Source organism: Brassica oleracea, chromosome C4 (assembly GCF_000695525.1).
Source record: "Brassica oleracea var. oleracea cultivar TO1000 chromosome C4, BOL, whole genome shotgun sequence".
In the NCBI taxonomy this organism is placed as follows: Eukaryota; Viridiplantae; Streptophyta; class Magnoliopsida; order Brassicales; family Brassicaceae; genus Brassica; species Brassica oleracea.
The window spans coordinates 20408664-20432331 of record NC_027751.1 but is presented as its reverse complement, the minus strand read 5'-3'; the positions used below and the strand labels follow the sequence as shown (position 1 = coordinate 20432331).

The 23668-nt window shown below is 35.4% G+C and overlaps 1 long non-coding RNA gene and 1 pseudogene across 1 annotated transcript; both read left to right on the top strand.

The window, feature by feature from the left end:
• The first annotated feature begins 12844 nt into the window (after nucleotides 1–12844).
• On the top strand, nucleotides 12845–14071 carry LOC106341538. The gene is made up of 3 exons (XR_001269671.1): nucleotides 12845–13113; nucleotides 13261–13370; nucleotides 14005–14071. It is a non-coding gene; the product is annotated as an uncharacterized LOC106341538 (long non-coding RNA).
• Nucleotides 14072–21394: 7323 nt separating this feature from the next.
• LOC106337600 overlaps nucleotides 21395–23668 on the top strand; it is a 15490-nt pseudogene continuing 13216 nt past the window's right edge.

The following is a 23668-nucleotide window of genomic DNA, read 5'->3' as shown; positions in this document are numbered from 1 at the left end:
AGGATTCTATCTGTTGAAACCACGATAGACAAACTGTTTGACTTTAAACCAGAATCAAACACACAAACTACGACACACTTTCTGACAGAATCGTCGACGTAAGTTAGAAAGTATAAGTTTGTAGAATTATGGAAAACAGAAGAAGAATGCGAAAATATAGAAGATGGACACAAGTAATTGCTTACCCAGAGTTCACCTAGAATGGCTACGTCTCTCGGGCCTGGCAAGAGGCAATCCAGTATAATTTTAAGAACAAAGATATAAAATCTCTCTCTCTCTCTCTCTCTCTCTCTCTCTCTCTCTCTCCCTCACACACACACACACACACACACACACACAATCTTACAATAGGCTTACTTCGACAAGAGAGAAGAGAACACACGAGCTCCTCTTATATAGTAGGAGTAGGGGTGTCAAAATGAGCTAGCTCGCTCAACTCAGCTCAGCTCATGGTGAGCTCGGGTCTTTCATGGGCTAGCTCAGCTAAACTCATTTATTATATGAGCTTCAATATACAAACTCGAACTCAGATCATCTCGATCATGAGTTAAATGAGCTAACTCGCGATCAGACATAAAAAATAAAAATAATTAAAAATATAAAAAATATTCTATTTTTATAGTATAATTTTAAATTAAAAAATTCAAAGCGTTAATATTTAAATACTGAATAAAACCAAGACCTAATAATATATTAAATCAAAGCTAAATCAGTGATCCAAAAATATATTTTACATAAAAGTCTTGTGATGATTCATATTCAAACTCTTTATCTATTCAAATCGTAAAGTTATATATATTCCGCATGAAAGTCTTAGGAATATTTATTTTTATATTTTAGTTCTAAAGATATATGATATGAGGATTTATATCAATATTCTTTTACATTTTAGTATATATTTATTACTTTTTGGTTTTATATTTTAATTTTATAAGATAAATATGATTAATATAGAAATTAATTTTTCATACATAAGAAAAATAGAAGTCATCCATATATACACATATATAAAACGACCAAGCTCATGAGTTAGCTCATGTTCATTAAAGATCGTTCATATAACTCGTGATCTAATTTAAACTCGATCATTAATAGACGCCTACTGTAGGAGTCTATTACATTAACCTAGTTGGATTAGGGCATTTGCCTCTTTCCATAAACTTATTAGGAATATTTCCAAAATACTTTCAACTTCCATAAACCATGAAAGTAATATTTCCAGGATCCTATCAATTTCCATAACTCATAAAAGTGACATTTTCCTTTCCTTATATGACGTCCTTGTCTTGGTTTAAGTTATGTGATCTTGTTTGATATCTATCGCCAAATCCTAACGAAGTCCCTGACGAATTCCTTGACGCTGTCTATGATGCCGTCCTTGATGAATCCCAACAAACTCCACCTTGATGACATCAAACATGATCCACTATTTAGGTTATGCAAACTCGTGCTTTGCCAGGCAATGCTGAATGATCCTCAGTGTTCGGACATCCCAAGGAAGTCCACAGTTTCCTCAAACTTCTTTACCAGAACCACCTTGGTTAATATATCAGCAGAATTCTTAGAAGTACATATCTTCTTCACACTACATCACCTTGAGCGATAATATCCCTAATGAAGTGCATCTTTCTGCTAATGTGCTTAGTTATCTCATGAAACACATTATTATTTGCCAGACACAATATACTTTGAGAGTCACACGATATATCCACCGTGTCTTGCTTGAATTCAAGCTCCTCCGCTAAGCCCCTTGACCAAATTCCTTTTTTTGACTGCTTCAACCAGCTCCATATACTCCGCTTCATTCGTTGACAAAGCCACTACACTTTGTAGACTTGATCTCCAACTGATTGTATTCCCACCAGCCATGAAAACATAACCTGAGATCAACCTTCTCTTGTCCAAATCTGAAGCAAAATCAGAACCACATAAACCTTCAACCGTAAACACCTCATTCTTCCTGAAGAAAAGTTTCACATCTTGTGTTCCCTTCAGGTATCTCAATACCAACTTAAACGCATTCCAATGAACCATCCATTGCTTTCTCATAAACCTGCTAGACAACCCCAATGCATACGCCAAATCACACCTTGTACATATCTTAGCATATGCTTCCGATGGCATTAGCATATGGAATATCATCCGTACTTGTCTCTGCTTCATCATCATCTACGGCAGACAATTTGAAATGTGCGCCAACAGGTGTTGACATACTCTTTGACTCATCTATGTCGATACCTTGAGAATCTTCATGATATAACTAGATTGAGATAGTGTCAGAATCCCCTTTCCACGATCCCTCTCAATATCCATTCCTAAAATTCGTCTTGCAGGACCCAAGTGCTGAGTAGCTGCTTTACCTTCCTGATCTCTGCCGCATCCCTTGACGCAACCAACATATCATCCACATATAACAACATATAGATGTATATACCCTTAGTTACCTCCTTGATGTAAACACATTGATCATATTAACTCTTCACAAATCCATGACTAACCACAAACTGATCAAAATATTTGTTCCATTGTCTTGGCGCCTGCTTTAGTTCATAAATAGCCCTCTGAAGTATACAAATGTGATCCTCCTTTCCTTTAACATGAAACCCCTCTGGTTGCTCTATGTAAATCTCTTCTTCAAGTGTACCATGAAGAAACGTAGTCTTTACATTAAGTTGCTCAATCTCCAAATCCAGATTCACTGTAATTGACAACATAAATCTTATGGATACATGTTTCACGGCGGGTGAAAAAATTTCTTGATAATCAATACCCTCTCTCAGAGGGTATCCCTTAGCAACTAACCGAGCATTGAATCTAGGCTTCTCAACACCAGGTATACCAGACTTCGGTTTAAATACCTAATTGCAGCCTATCACCTTACACTTACTAGGACTTCTCACAGGCTTTCAGGTTTGGTTCTTATCCTGTGAAGTCATCTCTTCACCACATGCTTCATCCCACTGCCTTCTTTCTTTGATGTTCATTGCTCTATGATAGTCTTGAGGTTCTTCAGCACATACGTCATCAATTACATATAGAGCAAATGCTGCTATATCCTCGAACTCAGAGTACCGTGCAGGTGGCACTATTCTTCTCTGAACTCTATACCTTGCTAACTGATGATATCCTTCAAAACTTTCACCTTCTTCATCATTTGCGTCAACAGCTACACCTAAAGTCTCAACTTCTGGTTCTGATGCAGATCATGCTGCTTCTTTCAGCGCAATCTGATTTCTTAGCTCTTCTATGTCATTTGGTTTAACCTTGTAGACATTCAAATTCTTTTAGACCTTATCTTCTGTAAATACCACATTCCTGCTTATAACACATTTTTTCTCTTCAAGAAACCAAACTTTGTATCCTTTCACACCTGATGGATAACTGACGAAGATTTCCTTTTTAGCTCTGGCCTTGAGCTTTTCTTAATCTACATGGAAGTAAACCATTGATTCAAGTCTTCTTAGGTGCAGATAACCAGGCTTCTTGCCTAACCAAATTTCCCCAGAATGTTTTCATCTATGGCAGAAGATGGACTCATGTTTGTCACATACGTTGACGTAGACAACGCTTCAGCCTAGAATTGTTCCTCTAGACTCGACTCAACAAGAAAGCATCTCACCTTCTCCATCAGAGTCTTGTTCACACGTTCAGCTACACCGTTCTGCTGTGGTGTATATGCACATGTCATGTGTCTCTTGATTCCAAGGTGCTTGCAGAAGTTGTCAAACTCTGCGTTACAGAATTCAAATCTATTGTCTGTTCTAAGACGACACACCTTCATCTTGACTAGATTCTCCACCAACTTCTTCCATTCACAGAATTTACTAAATGCTTCTCCTTTAGCAGCTAAGAAATATATCCAGACCTTCCTTGTGTAATCATCGATAATAGACAAGAAGAATTGCTTTCCTGACAGACTTGGCGTCACATTTAGAGATCCGCATAAATCAGCATGTACATTCCTAAGAGCTTCACATGTAACTTGTCTCCCGATGTGGAAGCTTAATCTCTTGTGCTTCCCTATCAAACAGCTCTCACAGAAATCCAAAACTTCAATCTTCCTCTTATCAATAACCCCTTTCTGGCAAGAATTTGTAGATTCTTCATACTCATGTGACCAAGACGTCTATGACACAAGATTGTCTCATCCTTAGATGGTTTCTTTATGACACTGCTGTTTACTTCACTTGACACAGTTTCACCATGTAACAGGTACAATGACTCACACAAGGTTCCATGCTTGTAAAACCTAATCTTCCCATGTCCACTATTATGCTCAAAGCCTAAAATATTCAAGGTTCCAGTAGATATCAAGTTCGTTCTTAGTTCCAGAATATACATGTCATTCGTGAGTCTCTTCACAGAACCACCATAAGCTTTGATGTTGATTGTACCAATCCATTGCACTCCAACCGCGCAACCATTACCAAGAAGAACTTATCCCGACAGCTCTTGGAACGTGTGAAACCTATCCCTCCTACACGTCATGTGGTAGGAACATTCATAATCAATTAACCACTTATCATGATGCAACCTATCTGAAACTGACAGTGCATCATCCTCTGATTCAGTATCTATCACAACGGTTGTTTCAGCTTCGTCTTCTCCTCTACCATACATCTTCTTGTATGCATAACACTTCCTCTTGGTGTGTCCCTTCTTCCTGCAGAACCAACAAGTTATCCTAGACCCTGAGCTCGATATAGAATTTCCCTTATCATTCTTCACAGGATCTTTCTTCTCAGTCCTTCCTCTAGCATAATATCTTTCACCATTATCTTGTGAATCCGTAGAGGTCTTGAAATTCTGATCTTTAGACCTTGCTGCACTTGTCACCTCTTTCAACGACAATGTATCCATGCCGTACTTAAGCGTTTTCTTAAGAGAGTTAAACCGTGAAGGAAGCAAATTCAGAAGCATAATCGCTTGTACCTCCTCTGACACAGTTACATTCACGCTTGACAGGTAAGAGACAATATTCAAGAAGTCATCGAGATTCTCATCCATACTACGAGTATCAACCATCTTGAAGGTATAAAATTCGTGCTGCAAGTGAATTCTATTCGGTAGAGTCTTTGAAAGATATACCTCTCCAGTGTAGACCATGTAGAAGCAGCTGATGTACACAACTCGATCTTCCTTAACACGTGATCTCCAACACCGAGAATGATTAGATTTATCGTCTTCTCTGATCTTTCAAGCCTTTCGGCTTCCTCTTTCACCAACTGTTCCATGTAAGCATCTTCGTCTTCATCCTTCCGAATCGCTGATACAGAAGGTAACGTAGACTCTTTTAATACATCATTTAAACTAAGGACAGAGAGATGCGCTAGCATCCTCCACTTCCACAATCAGAAGTCTCCCTTCCCATCAAACCGCCCAACCTCAATTCTTGCATTCGTCATTGACAACCACAAACCTTGCTACGATACCACTTTGTTAGCAAAACTGTTTTGACCTTAAACCATAATCAAACACACAAACTCCGACACACTTTCTGACAGACTCGTCGACGTAAGTTAGAAAGTATAAGTTTGTAAAATTATGGAGAACATAAGAAGAACGCGAAATTATAAAAGATGGACACAAGTAACTGTTTACCCAGAGTTCACCTATAATGGCTACGTCTCTGGGGCCTAGCAAGAGGCAATCCACTATAATCTTAAGAGCAAAGATATAAAACCTCTCTCTCTCTCTTTCACAAGCTTACAATAGGCTTACTTGGAAAAGAGAGAAGATTACACACGAGGTCCTCTTATATAGTAGGAGTCTATTTCATTAGCATGGCTGGATTAGGGCATTCGCCCCTTTCCATACACCTATTAGGAATATTTCCAAAATACTTCCAACTTCCATAAACCATGAAATTAATATTTCCAGGATCCTATCAACTTCCATAACTCCATAAAAGTGATATTTCTCTTTCCTAATATGATGTCCTTGTCTTGGTTTAAGTTATGCGATCTTGTTTGATTTCCATGACCAAATCCTAACGAAGTCTCTGACGGATTCCTTGACAAATCTATCAACTTCCATAACCATAAAATTGATATTTAAATTTCCTAATATGACGTCCTTGTCTTGGTTTAAGTTATGCGATCTTGTTTAATTTCCATCACCAAATTCCGATGAAGTCTCTGACGGATCCCTTGACGTAGTCTCTGACGCAGTCTTTGACGAATCCCAACAAACTCCACCTTGATGACACCAAAACGATCCACTACTTAGGTTAAGCAAACCCCGATGCTCTCGGTCATCCCAAGGAAATTTACAGCTTCCTTAAATTATCTAACATGAACCACCTTGGTTACAATATCCTCAGGAACTTGAAACCCAAAATCGAAGCCCAAGTTGAACTTGAAATAAAAACCCGAATATAAAACCAAAATCCAAATCCTGGCAGTGCTTTAATATGTAACTCTTTCCTTATGCAAAAATTAGGTAGATCCATCGCTTAGGTAACAATATCTTTTTTCTTTCCGGGAACATTCAACACAGTGTTAATATGATTATCAAAAAAAAAAATTCTCAACCTGTATGAAGTCCAAGTTGTGGGGAAGAAGAAGGTTCATCTAATACGGAAATTCCCAAAATATAATCTTCTTCCCCCAGTTGTGATATTTGCCTTAATCAGATATACTACGAGAAAGGTTCTTCTGTCCATTTCCTCCACAATCGGCTGTTCTGTGCACTCTTTCAATGTTGTTTATTCTTTCGGTGAGAATTTCCTCTCCTGTCAACCATAGTAGAGGAGAATCAGTAATTGTCTTCCTTATCCAAACGCTTGGACAGATCGCCTGTAAGGATAACCCATAGGCAGAAACGTTCAATGATTTTCAAACAAACAATGTATTTTTCCATGTTGTAACCAAAATTACTTCGTATCATCTAAACAATATGGACAAGTTAGAAGACCATGAGTCATCCAACCTGACATCATGTCATAACCTGGAAAGTCATTAATTGACCAAAATAATGAGGCTTGGATTGTGAATTTTTCCTTCCTCGAAATATCATATGCTTTTACCCTGTCACTCCATAAAGTTTGCAATTATTCAATCAACGACTGCAGATTATTTTCAGTGATCTTCTTTGGATGTCTTAGCCTGTAAACTTGTACCGATAAAAATAAATATTTTGTTTTTATACATATACCGGGAGGTAAGTTATATGGCGTTAAAATTACGGGCAAGACCGAGTGTTTCACCATTCATTCCAACTGGATTAAATCCATATGTTGCTAATCTTATATAAATCCAACTTTCTGCAGCAAAATTGGGATAAACCTTGTAAAATGCTTCTATGTTGCTTCGTCAGAAAGGTGATGTATTTATCCTTCATGAGAGACATATTTCGTGTGCCATCGCATTTGTGATGCAGTCACCTCTAGTTGATGCTTCAACGTCTCCATAATAGGTGTATAAAACATTCTTTGTTTCAGAAGTTTTTTCCCCTTCCCATGCTTCTGGTAATATCTATCTTTCCCACAAAACCAATACACCAACAGCTCATGATCTTCCTTCGAAAATAACATGTCATTATCGTAACAAATATCAATCTTGACAACATGGAGACCAATCACCTTCATCACCTTCTTCGTCTAATAAAATGACGCTAGAGCTTTATTTGGTTGTGACAGAACATCTTTAAAAGTTTATGTTATCTCATCCACCCATGACTCCACCAAATTATGATTGGTTTTTACTTTCATTAAACGTGAAGGCAAGTATAATTGAGTAATTCCTTCAACACATCCATCATATAGTGGTTGATTGGCTGCTTCAAAAGTTGAAACCTTCTATCTTAACATTCCTCATCATTAGGTGCTTCCATTGCATTCTCCAATATATGGGTTGACCCAATGTCTCCTCCCATATTAACATTTATGTTCTGCTGATATGACTCTTCTTCCGCATATTGTGTTTCTTCTCTCATAAATTGACCAGCTGTTGATGATTCTCCAACATCATAGTAATTTTCTCCACAGCTTGACCATACATTAATTACTTTGAAGCCGACTCAGTTGATGAGTCTCATAGATGTTCTTGCATCACATTTCGTTTGGTTTTGACATCTTCCACAAGGACATAACATGGGTTTCGTCTGGTTGAAGAATTTTGATTAGAAGCAAATGTAATAAATACTTCAACACCTTCGGTGAACTCTCTTTAAACATGATTATGGATAGGATCAAATATATCGATCCATCCACTCTCTTGCTTAAAATTTATTTGACACTGAACTCTCAAATTTATTTCTCTTAAGTTTACGTTTCTTGCAAAGCTTCTTACAATACGAGAGTGAAGGGTAGTTTGATTTTATAGAAAATAGTAGCCACGTTTTTCTTATGATTTTTGCCACGGATCTAAATTTAGATCAAAAAAAATATTTATTAAAAAAAATATTCTTTTTCTCTCTAAAGAATACGAGAGAATAAGAATTTTTGTTACTAAATAGACAGTGTATTAAATTATATTCCAATTTACCTATGTCAACACTAGAAGATTTTGAAATCTATGGAATTTACTAAAATAATTAAAGCATATTATTACAATATCAAAATAATAAATAAATTAAATATTACATAAAATAAATTAAATACAATTATCATACAAAAAAATTGAAGTTTATTTTTGCAAAATTTTTAGATATTTAAAAATACTTCAACATTGGATAAATATAATATAGTGTTGGTAATATTTTAATATTTAAAGTATTTTTATTTACTATATGAATAATTTGTATATTTAAAAAAGATTCAAATCGGATTTGGATATTTTAATATTTTAAATCAACTTAAGAAATGGGACCAATGTCTGAACTTTTTGAATCGGATTAACTTAACGGATCGTATCATAGATCCTAAAGATTTTGTCCATCCTTACAACTAGGGCACTAGGTACTATCATGATAACAAATTTACCAAAAAAAAAAAATATCTTCTAATTCTAGAGAAAAGGAATGACCACAAATTGGGTATATGGTGGGTGGATAAGTATCACATGATTGTAGGCACCAAATTTACTAGATAGGTAAATTTGATATGTAAAGCAAAAAATTTACAAATAACATGAATAAAAAATACAACAATATAATACCGTAGTTGGAAAAGAACAAGGTTGAAGCAGAGTCGAGATTAGATCTCTTTCCTTAATCCTTTAAACGTCCGTAGTGTGCCGGTTTGATACATTTAAGAATCTCAGGATACAACTGCATATATCTTCAGTCTCACAGCACTTGAGAACCAAAGCATGACGAACATATTTCTATGTTATACACTAACACAAAACAAAAAAAGAACTAGGAGAAGATGGTTTTGTTTGTATTGGATGTGTGTATTTTCTAAATGGCTAACAAGCGTTTATATAGAAATAAAAGAATGAGGATCATCATCATTACTTTATGATACAAATCATAAAGGTATGATTTTCTTTCTTCAAAATCACACAACAAACGTAAAGTGGTGTTATGGAGCATTAAGTCACATCAATTACCATAATGAAAAACAAAATTTTCATTAACCCTTGACAGTAACTTACTAGCAAAAATATTAATATCTTTGACCAATCAAAGCTAATTTATTTTGTTATGATTTTACATTTTTATATTTAAACAAATATAAAAGATTACATAAATATGATTTAAACCATAAGTTATTAGACACAAAGTCTATCTAACAAATTTAAATCAAATTTAAACTCCAAAATCCAATGTGTGCATTTACTAGTTTTTATAATTAGCCAAATTTAAAAGTTATAAAAGTTTTTGAAGACACTCATTTTGGACCTTCATTTCTCATTCAAAACCAACTTTGATTTTGACATATAGGTACACTACTTCACAGTGTCCAACACCCGGTTATTCCAACGAACGTCTTCGCTCGGAAACTTACCACAAATGATCTAAAACCATTTTTTCAAAAACAAGTTCCAACAATCCCCCACATGAATAGAAATGACTCTAAACACTAGACGACTCGATAGACTTGACAGACTCGACAGACTCGAAAAAGACTCGATAAAAACAAGTTTTGAGAGTATAAACAAAAAATCCACTGCATGATGAGTTGGTAGCAATTTTTCAGCCTTGAACCAGTAATTGTTAATAACTATCGGATTTACTCGGCCAGGAGGTAGCCATAATGTCTTGAACCTCCCGGGCTTTGGTGTAAACCTAGACAATAGCCAAAACACAACTTCATTTTTCCATAGATTAGGTTCTCTATTTCATTTTAGCCGTGAATAGTCCTGGTAATCATGAGGGAACTTGGAGAATATAGTCTTTCCTTCATTCTCCTAGAGACGACCACATTTCATACTCACAAGGTGATTTGCCATTAGTTTTGTTTAATAATTCAACATTGCCGTATAACTCTATCCGACAAAAACATATGAATTACTTTATAAATAATCAAACCAGAGATAATCAATAGCATGTGTTGACTAAGAACCATTAACCGATAACAACCAAATCAAGATAAACCGAATATTAACCGGATCAAATAATAAAGCTTTTTTTGCACAAAAAAAAAACTAAAAAACCGTAAAGTTTGAAGCCGATTGCTTATTTTATCAATGAATCAAATTCAGTGAATAATTAATAAAAATTGAAATACGTGTTGAACCAGATTGAAATTCGTACAACAATGATCAACCAAATCATTTTCTATAGATTAACTATTATCTAATGAAAACTTGTTTGAAATAACAGCAGCAGACGTAGTAAAACAAAACGGCAACATAACGAATGCATGAGCAAATTAATTCAAATCAGAAACACAAGCGGAGAACAATAAACGAATCAGATTCGCAGAAAATAATATTATGAATATAATATGCAAAACGCTTATGTCCTGCAAAACATATTTGTTAGATCAAAGCATATCCAAAGCGTTAAGCTTCTCCACGGCACCGTTAAATGTAATTGCTTCACAATCAAATATTTCAATAGCGCAACAAGGCAATATGAAATTTTAATGGATTAAGACTGTAGGCACCAAATTTAGTATATAGGCAAATTTGATATGTAAAGCAAAAAAATTACAAATAAAATGAATAAAAAATACAACAATATAATACCGTAGTTGGAGAAGAATTAGGTTGAAGCAGAGTCGAGATTATATCTCTTTCCTTAATCCTTTAAACGCCCGTAGTGTGCCGGTTTGATACGTTTAAGAATCCCAGGATACAACTGCCTATATCTTCTGTCTCACAGCACTTGAGAACCAAAGCCTGTCGAACCTATTTCTATGTTATACTCTCAGACACAGAACAAAAAAAGAAGTAGGAGAAGGTGGTTTTGTTTGTATTGGATGTGTGTATTTTCTAAATGGCTCACAAGACTTTAAATAGAAATAAGAGAACGAGGATCATCATCATTACGTTATGATACAAATCATAAAGGTATGATTTTCTTTCTTCAAAATCACAACAAACGTAAAGTGGTGTTATGGAGCATTAAATCACATCAATTATCATAATGAAAAACAAAATTTTCATTAACCCTTGACCGTAACTTATTACCAAAAATATTAATATCTTTGACCAATCAAAGCTAATTTATTTTGCTATGAGTTTACATTTTTATATTTAAACAAATATAAAAGATAACATAAATATGATTTAAACCATAAGTTATTAGACACAAAGTCTATCTAACAAATTTAAATCAAATTTTGAACTCCAAAATCCAATGTGTGCATTTGCTAGTTTTTATAATTAGCCAAATTTAAAAGCTATAAAAGCTTTTGAAGACACTCATTTTGGACTTCCATTTTTCATTCAAAACCAATTCTGATTTTGTCATATAGGTATACTACTTCACAGTGTCCAACACCCGGTTATTCCAACGAACGTCTTCGCTCGGAAACTTACCACAAATGATCTAAAACCATTTTTTCAAAAACGAGTTCCAACAATCCTCCACATGAATAGAAATGATTCTAGACACTAGACGACTCGATAGACTTGACAGGCTTGACTACCTAGACAAGACTCGACAAGACTCAAAAAAGACTCGATAAAAACAAGTTTTGAGAGTATAAACAAAAAATCCACTGCACGATGAGTTGGTAGCAATTTTTCAGTCTTGAACCAGTCATTGTTAATAACTATTGGATTTACTCGGCCAGGAGGTGGCCATGATGTCTTGAACCTCCCGGGATTTGGTGTAAACCTAGACAATAGCCAAAACACAGTTTCATTTTTTCATAGATTAGGTTCTCTATTGTGTTCATTTTGGCTGTGAACAGTTGTGGTAATCATGAGTGAACTTGGAGAATATAGTCTTTCTTTTATTCTCCTAGAAACGGCCACATTTCACCCTCGCAAGGTGAGTTTTGTTTAATAAATCCACAATGCCGTATAACTCTATCCGACAAAAACATATGAATTACTTTATAAATAATCAAACCAGAGATAATCAATAGCATGTGTTGACTAAGAACCATTAACCGATAACAACCAAATCAAGATAAACCGAATATTAACCGGATCAAATAATAAAGTTTTTTTTGCCGAAAAAAAAACTAAAAAACCGTAAAGTTTAAGCCGATTGCTTATTTTATCAGAGAATCAGATTCAGTGAATAATTAATAAAAATTGAAATATGTGTTGAACCAGATTGAAATTTGTACAACAATGATCAACCAAATCATTTTCTATAGATTAACTATTATCTAATGAAAATGTAACGACCCGTTTCTTAACCAATTTGTTTATGATTATATTTAATTAATTTGATCTAAACCGATTTGATTTAATTAATTATCTCAATCTTCTGGTTTCGTGATATATATAAAGCGTATATATTCTCTTCCTTCTAAACCTAAAGGCAAAGGCCAGCCACCATTATTTTAGATCGAGCCAGAGCTGATGCCATTGTTATCCACCTCTGATCATCACTCTCTCCTCTCCATCTCTGTCCTCCTTTGTTCTCACGTTCTTCTTCTCCCTCTGAAGCTGTGCGTTGTTGTACGAGATGCGAGGCGCAATCACCACCACCACCACCGTGAACCATCTCACCTTGTCCCTCCGCGGAGCCTTGGTTCACACCGGAGGAATTACTCTTGTCACTAGAGATGTGGATCTATGGAGCTTTAGCTTTTCCGAGAAGGTTATTGCATTTTGTAGCTGTTTCTTTTGCCGCAAGCAACGTCTTTTATTAGTGAAACCTAAAGCTAATATTGTGTACTTATATAATCTTGTTATGGTATTGTCCTTATGCAATCGTGCTCTGGGTCGTGTTAAATCTCCAATGAAGTTGGCAAACCCATCGCTTGCATGATCCGAGGTGAAACCCTAGGTTTCTTGGTAATCAAGTTATCTTTGGTTATTGTCCGATTCATTTCGGGTTCTCCGACATTGGCTAAGGTGAGGGTTTTCCCGTTAAATCCCGAGCTAGTTTAGTACTGCTATTATGGAAAGTCTAGTTTCGAAACATGATCTGTCTCTGTGAATTGAGTATGTTTGCGAGTCTTGTTTGTTTATTATTATTATTGATTGTTAAACCAGAAATAGGATAATAGAGGATTCAACGGTTGAATGAATTGAGTGATGTTAAAAACTGCTATATATGTATATATAAATATGTCCGTTTGTGGTGATTGCGGGTGCACAAAGACGTTTGTGTAAGCCGCCGACGAGCAGTGTGATTGCGGGTGCACAAAGACGTTTGTGTAAGCCGCCAACGAGCAGTGAGATTGCGGGGGTACAAAGACGTTTGTGTCAGCCGCCGACGCGCAGATTCTAGGAGTACAAAGATGGACTACTTTACGCCTAGAGATATACATATATCCTTATGAGAAAATGTGGGGTGTATAGAGTAGCATGTACTATCAGTGCACTGGATGTTTTATGTGGTGTATTAGACACTGTGTTTGTTTCATGCTAGAGCTAGGCCTACATGGTCGTAGTGCTATGTACTGAGTCAGTGGTTTGCGGTTTAGCATCCCATACCTCACGGAGTAACTCCCCTGTTACTCACCCCTCTTTCTTCCCCTTGCAGGTGAACATGACGAGTAGTTAGATATGTGGACGGATTGGTGTCTTGGGATCGTTGTATTTTATTTCGGTTTTAATTAACTTTTCGATTTAATGTATTTGGTTTTAAATTATAAACTTGTTTTATTTGGAAATTATTTGATTAAAAGGTTTGACATTTTATTCGGTTTTATAAATTGGTTTAATTTGGTATTTTTCGGTTAGTAGCACGCCGTTCTCGAGAGAGGAGGAGACGGGTGTTACAGAAAACTTGTTTGAAATAACAGCAGCAGACGTAGTAAAAAAAAATATGGCAACATAACGAATGCATGAGCAAATTAATTCAAATCAGAAACACAAGCGGAGAACAATAAACGAATCAGATTCGTAGAAAATAATATTATGAATATAATATGCAAAACGCTCATGTCCTGCAAAACAGATTTGTTAGATCAAAGCATATCCAAAGTGTTAAGCTTCTCCACGGCACCGTTAAATGTAATTGCTTCACAATCAAATATTTCATTAGCGCAACAAGGCAATATGAAATTGTAAAGGATTAAGACTGTAGGCACCAAATTTACTAGATAGGCAAATTTGATATGTAGAGTAAAAAATTTACAAGTAAGATAAATATAAAATACAACAATATAATACCGTAGTTAGAAAAGAACTAGGTTGAAGCAGAGTCGAGATTAAATCTCTTTCCTTAATCCTTTAAACTCCCGTAGTGTGCCGGTTTGATAAGTTTAAGAATCCAAAGATACAACTGCCTATATCTTCAGTCTCACAGCACTTGAGAACCAAAGCCTGTCGAACCTATTTCTATGTTATACTCTCAAACACAAAACAAAAAAAGAAGTAGGAAAAGGTGGTTTTGTTTGTATTGGATGTGTGTATTTTCTAAATGGTTTAAAAGCCTTTATATAGAAATAAGAGAATGAGGATCATCATCATTACGTTATGATACAAATCATAAAGGTATGATTTTCTTTCTTCAAAATCACAACAAACGTAAAGTTGTGTTATGGAGCATTAAGTCACATCAATTATCATAATGAAAAACAAAATTTTCATTAACCCTTGACCATAACTTACTAGCAAAAATATTAATATCTTTGACCAATCAAAGCTAATTTATTTTGCTATGAGTTTACATTTTTATATTTAAACAAATATAAAAGATAACATAAATATGATTTAAACCATAAGTTATTAGACACAAAGTCTATCTAACAAATTTAAATCAAATTTAAACTCCAAAATCCAATGTGTGCATTTGCTAGTTTTTATAATTAGCCAAATTTAAAAGCTGTAAAAGCTTTTGAAGACACTCATTTTGGACATCCATTTCTCATTCAAAACCAACTCAGATTTTGACATATAGGTACACTACTTCATAGTGTCCAACACCCGGTTATTCCAACGAATGTCTTCGCTCGAAAACTTACCACAAATGATCTAAAACCATTTTGTCAAAAACGAGTTCCAACATGATTAAATTGTGTGAGAATCGATACAAGTCCTACTTGTTCAATAATTGTATGTATTGTGGATACAACACAAAATCGTTTTGGCAGTTTTCAGGAACATGTGATTACGTTTCTTTTTCTCCTAGCGTAGCATGTGAGTAAGTTGTGAGGAAGTAAGGGATTCCTTTCTTCTTTTTTTTATAATAATATTATAAAAATATTTAATTTTGACTACAAAAACTATTATATTTTGCAAACAAAATGTGATCTACAATACCAGACCGGAGTAGAAAACATCGGACACCAACGAAAACAAACAAACCCAACACGACCCAAAACTGGAAAGCTCAAATCCAGAATCGAGATCTTCAGACGGCGAGACGAAAGGAAGAAAGAGAAATAGAATGGAGAAGTTTGGTCAGACGGATATGCAGGGCCGTGTCTGAATAGAGGCACATAAAGCATGTGCTTCGGGACCAAACAAGAATTATATATTTAGAGAGCTAATATTATCATAAAATTTACATAGCTCGACTGGTATGGACCTCAGGATGCGTATTAAAGGTGCAGAGTTCGATTCATAAGACTGAAATTTTAACTACTTTCTCTGATTTTTAAATATAAAGGGGCCAAAAAAGAAATATTTTGTGGGCAGAAATTTTTCAAACCCGGCCCTATAGACATGGGAGCATAGACAATTCCATAGGCCTGGGTCAACCAAAATGACACGCGCCACCAGAAATTTCCAACTGACACCTACTAAAGGGAAACAAAACATCTCACGCCTTGCAGAGTCGAATCTCTCAAACCCATCTTGAGTAAGGTAGGGAGCCTTCCACTGCTGGAACGCCAAGGCAGTGTAGCTAAACCTAACATCAACACTCCACACCGGAGACAAGGTCTGACAAACAAAACAACTCTGGAAGATTATTCACCAACCAATACGCACCTCCACCGCTGATGAGAAAGGAAATCCCCAAAGCAGATCTGGAAATTTGGGAACTCCCTTTGTCGTCAACCAAAGAGCTGGCCTCCGCATCTTCCCCGACAAATTCGCCTTATCTTGACTCCATAAGAAGCCGGTTTCGAGGAGGGCCAACACCGGGGCCCCGAAACTGAAACATAGCATCCACCGACAAACTCTAGAGAAAAAGGATATAGGAGAATCAAGAGAGGAAGAGAGGCAGAGGCAAATATAAAACAAAGGAAAGAGGAGAGATATCCGCCGGCAACGGTGGTCTTCCACCGCTAGCGACAGCTAAAACGAAAGAATGCTTGAGAGTTTTTTAGAGGTTGAAAAATATTTTCGTTACTTTGACTTTTGTGAACAAGTTTGGAAAAAGATCATATTTAAAATCTATTAGAACTTGATCCGCGCACTAGCGCATGTATTTTTTTTATTTTTAAAAAATATATATATTTATCTTTTATAAATGTAAATATATATTTTTAAAATTTATCTGTATAAAATAATTTATACCATTTTTAAACAAAATAATTTTATAGTTAATAATGAATAATTTTCTTTCCTTTTTTGATATGTCAATTGTATCATCTATATTTTAAAATTTGATCCGTGTGTACGTCAGAATGTATTTTTTTATGGATCAAAATTTCAATGCAAAATAAATTTGTTATCTATGATTATATTTTATTTATACAATATAAAATTCAATATATCATTTATATTTTGTGTTTTATATTATGTATTTTATAACATTTTTGGGTTTTTCGACATAGTTAATAATACCAAAATTAAAAAGAACCAACCCATAATAATGGACATCTTTTTACCTCTTTGGCATTGATTAAATATAATTTAATTTTTAGCTAGATTATACTCTATCCGTTTCTAAATAAGTGTCACTTTGACATTTTTAATTACACATGTTTGACCAATAGCATTTGAGATAAATAAATTTATTTATAAGATCAATGCACTTTGCAATTATTTTAGCTGAAAACTAAATAAATTTTGCATTGGGATTTTAAAGTGATACTTTTTATGTAACATGAAAAAAATACTATAAATGAAACTTAATTTAGGAAAATGCATTAATAAAACAGAAAAAGACAAACATTAAAATATGTAGTTTAATAATTAGTCAGTGGTAAGTGTAAATAAGTTTTAAAACTAAGAGGCACTTTTTAATGGTCCTTCTATTTTAATAATATAGATTTGAAGCTATATTTCTTGAATGTTTCTTCGGAAAAAGAACAAGCAAAAGAGTAAGTGTCCTGAGATGAATAACTATAAAAACTAAATTTTAAAGAAAATACCTAATAGTGGGTTGCTTCCCACTCAGCGGTTTGTTATAGTCATTTAGCTTGACTTTGGAGGTTGTTTTTGACTAGTAGTGATCAAAGTGACCACTTGGTCGTATGCAAGTGTCCACTTCATCGTTGCTCATTTGGAACCAAGTGCCAATGAAGCTTCTTATGGCCTCATCTCCTCTGTTCCACTGATGCTTTATTTGTTCTCTAGCAACCTCACCAGCATGCATCCTATGCTGAAGATTCCCAATGATGCACTGTTACATTTCAAGTCTGGCATATGTTGATTCGGAGTTGTCCTTCAGCTTCTGGTAGACATCTTCTTTCAGCAAGTCTTGAGAGAAAGTGATCTCATCAAGCTTATCATCTAATGACTTCTCGGTAACTAGCTTGTTTCGTAGTGCTGCATAGTTGTCGTCGATCGATGCTCGAGTCCTTCTGTCGATCGATGGTGATGGTTCTGCTCGAGATTTGAGTTGTGTCTGAATCGTATCCATCTCATGTTGGAAAACGTCCAGACGTGTGGTCAAGGAATCTACACTATCACGTAGTGGGGTAGTAAACACCATCAAGCCGATATGTGAACGATTGTAGCCTATCTTCGAATGATGTGAGTCGAGCGTCGATCGATGCTTGGATGTGAGCGTCCATGGATGGTTGAGCATGAGTGGCGATCGATTTTGATCTTCCTGCACCGACTGCATGTTGTTTCTGAAGTATGGCCATGTCTTGCTTCATCTCATCCGTTCGTGTTGTCAAACAGCTGATCAGTTGTTGAACGGGTAGTAGATGTCATCGAGCCTCTTCGAATGATAATTATTTGAAGTTCTGATATCTCTGTAGATCTCTGCTACTAACTCATCAATTTCTGCTTTGCTGTAGTTGTCTTGCTCTGGCACGGTCGGTATGAATACTTATGTGTTCTCCCATCGCGGTTTCCTCTTTCTGTTCTGATGAAGTGTGCTTCTTCTGCATTCGAAGTGACCGTCGATCGATGGTGCTGTCGCATTGTCGATCGATGGTAGATCCTCTGATTTGTTCTTCTGGTTGAAGAAGTTACTAGACCCATTCATGGCAATGATTTCAGTTATGTCCTCCTTGGATATGTTGAGAATGAGTCCATGCATTGCTCTTGCTTGGCCTTCTTGATCCCTGAAAATATCAAATTCATCGGGAGTTAGATAACCATAATATGTATTATCTTGAACATGTAACTTGGAATCTGGTGTGTGATGAGTATCGATCGATGGCTGGAAGTCGCTGTCGATCGATGTTGACGTTGCATCTGCAAAAGATGTATGGAGAAGTCCTCTATCATCCATGGCTAGGTCACGGTACTCAATAGTCTTTTCTCTGTGGTAGTCCTCGTCATACTCATCAGTTTCCATCTCAGGTAATGCAGTGTCTACTGCAAAGCTCTCATGATGGCTCTCGTCTGGGGGGTGTTGATATACCATGGATTTTACCCATTTTTAGCCATGGTATATAGGTGGTTTTAAATACATATTAGTTGTTTTGGAGTCTTTTTAGTATGTTTTCATGTTTTGGAGTGATTTGGAGGAAAGTGGTGATTTTGGTGCATTTTGGAGATAAAATGATAAAGACCCGTAGATGACCATCGACCAGCCTAGCGATCGATGATTCAGGATGATAATTGATTGATACACACTCTGTGTTGTCGATCGACGTCGAAGCGCGCAGATGCCAAAATGGTTTCAGCCGACTTTAAGCCCAAGTCCCACAAGAATTACCAGATTACCCCTAACGAGTCTTAACCTAATATTTATGTGCTCTGCCATTGTTCTAGGCAACACACGCTTTTCTACACTTTCTGATTTTCACAGAAAAATACTTAGAGTCTTAGGGTTGGAGAGAAAATCCAAGAATTCCTTCAGAGATTTGTGATTGGAACTCCAGTTTTTCTACTCTATTCTATCTATGCAGTGTTTATATTATTGTTATAAATTGCTTAGCCATGTTTGAGCAGTTTTCTTTGTTAGATTTAGGGTTCAGGTATTCATGAGGGATTAACCCAAAATATAGAATTGCTAAATGTTAAGATATGAATCAATTAAATTGTTCTTAATGCATTTGTTCTAGAGTAACTAACTAGGATCTTGCCTATAGATATTAGGGCGCAAGCGGAAGCTTGGTTCTCTGTCTGAATTAGTTTAGATTGTGCTAGGATTGCTAGAAATAAGCGGAAGCTGATTTAGTTAAACCTAGTGAACAGATCGTGCGATAATGCTCCTTGGAAGGTTCATCGATCGATAACTCAGTAGTTGTATCGATCGACGGGCTGAAAGGTGTATTGATCGACACGCCGTTGTTGGAAATGATCGACACTTTCTCAGGACCAACAAGTGACAGCTGAGGTCCTAGATCCGGCGATAGATAGTCTAAAAATACGAAAGTTGAAAGACTATTCTTATTGTTTGAGTTCTAGAATATCCATATATGCTTATTATCTATATCTCTATAATCCTGATTGTCTGAATAGAAACCCTAAGTCTAACGCTTCCCATATCTGTCTTAAAACCCCAATCAATCAATCGAACAATTACTTGTTCACCCCTGCTATTTACTGTTTTAAACCTATTTACCTAGCTTAACTACATAACTAGATAGATCTATTGTGTGTCTTAGCTGCCTGTGAATTTGATCCTTAAGTGCTACAACTCGACATTTTATTTGAGAGAGTAAATCACTCCTTACGATAGTTTGAGTGATATGAGTCTTTAAAATAATTATAAATTAATACCGAGTGAGATTACTAATGGAAATTTAAAAGGTTGATTTACAAAAATCATATATATTTTTGAATTGAGGTACTCAAAACTTGTTTAAAAAAAAACTATCCTGTTATATTTCATTAGGTTCCGGGACACGTATTTTCGTTTAGAGGTAGAGCTGTGCTTGACTATAGGCTAATCAAGCACATGTTTGGGGCCCTAATGTGTATAAATATTTTAAGGGTCAATTTTTTTAACAAAGTGTGGTTAGTTCTACTGGTCTTTGTCCAATTCTTTCATACAAAGGGTTGGGGGTTCAATTCTTTGCCCAATAAATTTTAATGCTTTTCCATGATAAGTCGGGCACTGCCCTGTTTAGAGGATGGGGTTTCCATCTAATCTATCTTGTTGTGTTCAAAACAAAAACGCTCGCTTCGATTTGTTTTTATTCGTTCAAATGGAAAAGGCCCTTACGTTCGAATTGCTAATTGATGAACTGGAGCTATCAAACGTTTCCATTTTAGGTAATTATAAAGAATACTCGAACAAAATAATATAGAGCGTATTGGTTTATTGTCACTGTAGACCATCCAAAAAGCCAAAAATAAAAAAGGAGCACAAACAAAAATATTTCATATCATTGACAGTTCCGGTTCTTTTTTACATCTCATGGACAATACCGCTAAAATATATATTTTTATGTATTAATATATCATTGACAATTATCACATGCATACGTCAACTAAATCTTTATTGTACTTATCCTAGGCCTAATTTATCCAAAGAAAACAATTGTCCCACGACTCAGTTATGAAAAAAAAACTGTATTATATTTATTAAGAAAAAGAAGGAAAAAAATCTGAATTGTAATGATTGCTTTAATTTTCTATATATATGTACAGAGAGGTCAGTCGTTTTGGTAAAGCTTTGTCTAACCACAAGTTATTAAGTTGCGAAGACGATTGCTACCAGAAACTTTTAACATGGAGAGTGAAGTTCAGCGACCACTAGCCGATTTTCCAGTGAACATATGGGAAGATATCTTAACGTGGTTTTCAAATTCTGATCTTGTATGTATATCATTTTCATAAAATTATTTATTTCATGCATGATTTATAATTAATCACTTCCATTCCATATAGGCAAGTGATACACTTAAAGAGAAGCATAGCATTCTAAAGGAGACTGTAAAGGAGTCGTTTATGGCTTCACGAGCGAATCCGATAGAGAATGTCAAGTTCATCGACACGCTATGTCGCCTTGGTGTCTCCTATCATTTTGAAAAAGATATCACACATCAACTGGAGAAGTCTTTTGATTCTCTTGATTTTAATCAGAAGATAAGACAAGACGGATGTAATTTCTACACGGTTGGAATAGTTTTCCAAGTTTTCAATTCGGGTTCAAACTTTCTGCTGGTAATTGTTTTATACTATAAAACATTTCAAGTGGTTTACAAGAAATTTTCTTTGCATTTTTAGTTACGAAAAAAAACATTTGTTTGCATTTCACGTAACGCAATTTTGTATATTTACGTCTCAAGATGTATTTAACAAGTTCAAGGACGAGGATGGGAAGTTCAAAGCACACTTAGTGGCAGATGCAAGGGGCACGTTAAGCTTATATGAAGCTGCACAATGGAGTACTCCTGGAGAAGACACTCTTGATGAAGCTCTCGCTTTTTCAAATGCTCATTTAGAAGAAATTTCTTCTCGGTCTAGCCCTCATCTCGCTATACGCGTCAAGAACGCCCTAAAACATCCATTTCACAAAGGCATCTCCAGGATAGAAACGAGGCAATTTATCTCATACTACGAGGCTGAAGAGAAGTGTGACTCAACATTACTTGAGTTTGCAAAGATCGACTTTGTTGCAAATGGTGTACCGCCATGAGCTTGCTTGTGTAACAAGGTAATTATCTCGGCTGCTCAGCACATGCATATAACCGTACCTGAGATATTGGGATCTAACTCAAAATAAATATATATTAATTTTAATAGGATAAAATATAGTGTGTAAAATAATTATAAAAGAGAAACAGTTTAAATATGTAATTATTTTTATTTTTTTATCATATAATTATATCTACATAACTATATCATAATAACATTTGATAATTTTATATATTTTACCCTATAGTTATATCTCATAGCTAAATAGTAATATTTATTTCACATAATATTATATTAAAATTTTGTCTATTTTAATATAATTTAATTTAAATTTAAAATTCGCTGGGTAAACTATTTTTATGAAAATTCTTTATAACAAAATCTATAAAACAATTTTGCCACGCTTTTATTGCCGATATTTTTTTAGAAGTAGAGTTCTAAAAATGGGCTATTGAGATGTTTCATTGAAATGTCACCAAGACCGGCTCTGCAACACATACAATACAGGGACGGATCCACGTATGGAGTGGGTGTGGCACGAGCCAAATGCAAAAAGAGAGAAGTAGACATGCGAATTTTGTCGGAACCGAATTAACTGAATCAAACCAAACAAAAACTTTAGGTTTTAGTTTGGTTACCGGTTTGAGTTTGATTTATTTCGGTAGAGTTTTGAAAAATAATTTGGTTTTTGGTTTCATTTTCGATTTTCAAAATAAAAACCAAAATTAACCAAAAGCGGAATGAAACTGAACTGAACCAATTTTGCTGCAAATGCTGCACCACCAAGAGCTTGCATGTGTAACAAGTTAATTATCTCGGCTGCTCAACACATATAGCCGTACCTGAGATATCGGTGCTCTATTCAAAATAAATATATAAAGATCAAAATTTATATAGGCTTATAATAGCTTAGCGAAATAAATACTCTCACTTCAGCTTTTGTATAAATCAATTAGATGAAAAAAGTTTTAATTGTTATGAATCATGGAGTGGAAGGTCCATAACCTAGACCATAAAAGTTCAAGACTAGAGTCTATTGGAGGGTTTATGGAAGACTCATTCAACCTTAGTCTTTATGAGTTTGACCATGTCATTATGTAGAGTATCTTTGTAATCAATTCTCCCTTTGACTCCACCTTGTATGAACCACTATATATAGTGGTGTAAGCAATAAGAAATATACAACACATTCTCACAAATCTTCTCTCAAATCTTAACACGTTATCAGCACGAGACTCTCTCCACCTGAGCAATCCCATCCGCCGGCGATCATCTCTTTTCCGGCCATCTCTTCCGGCCCTCAGCCTTGCTCCGCCGGC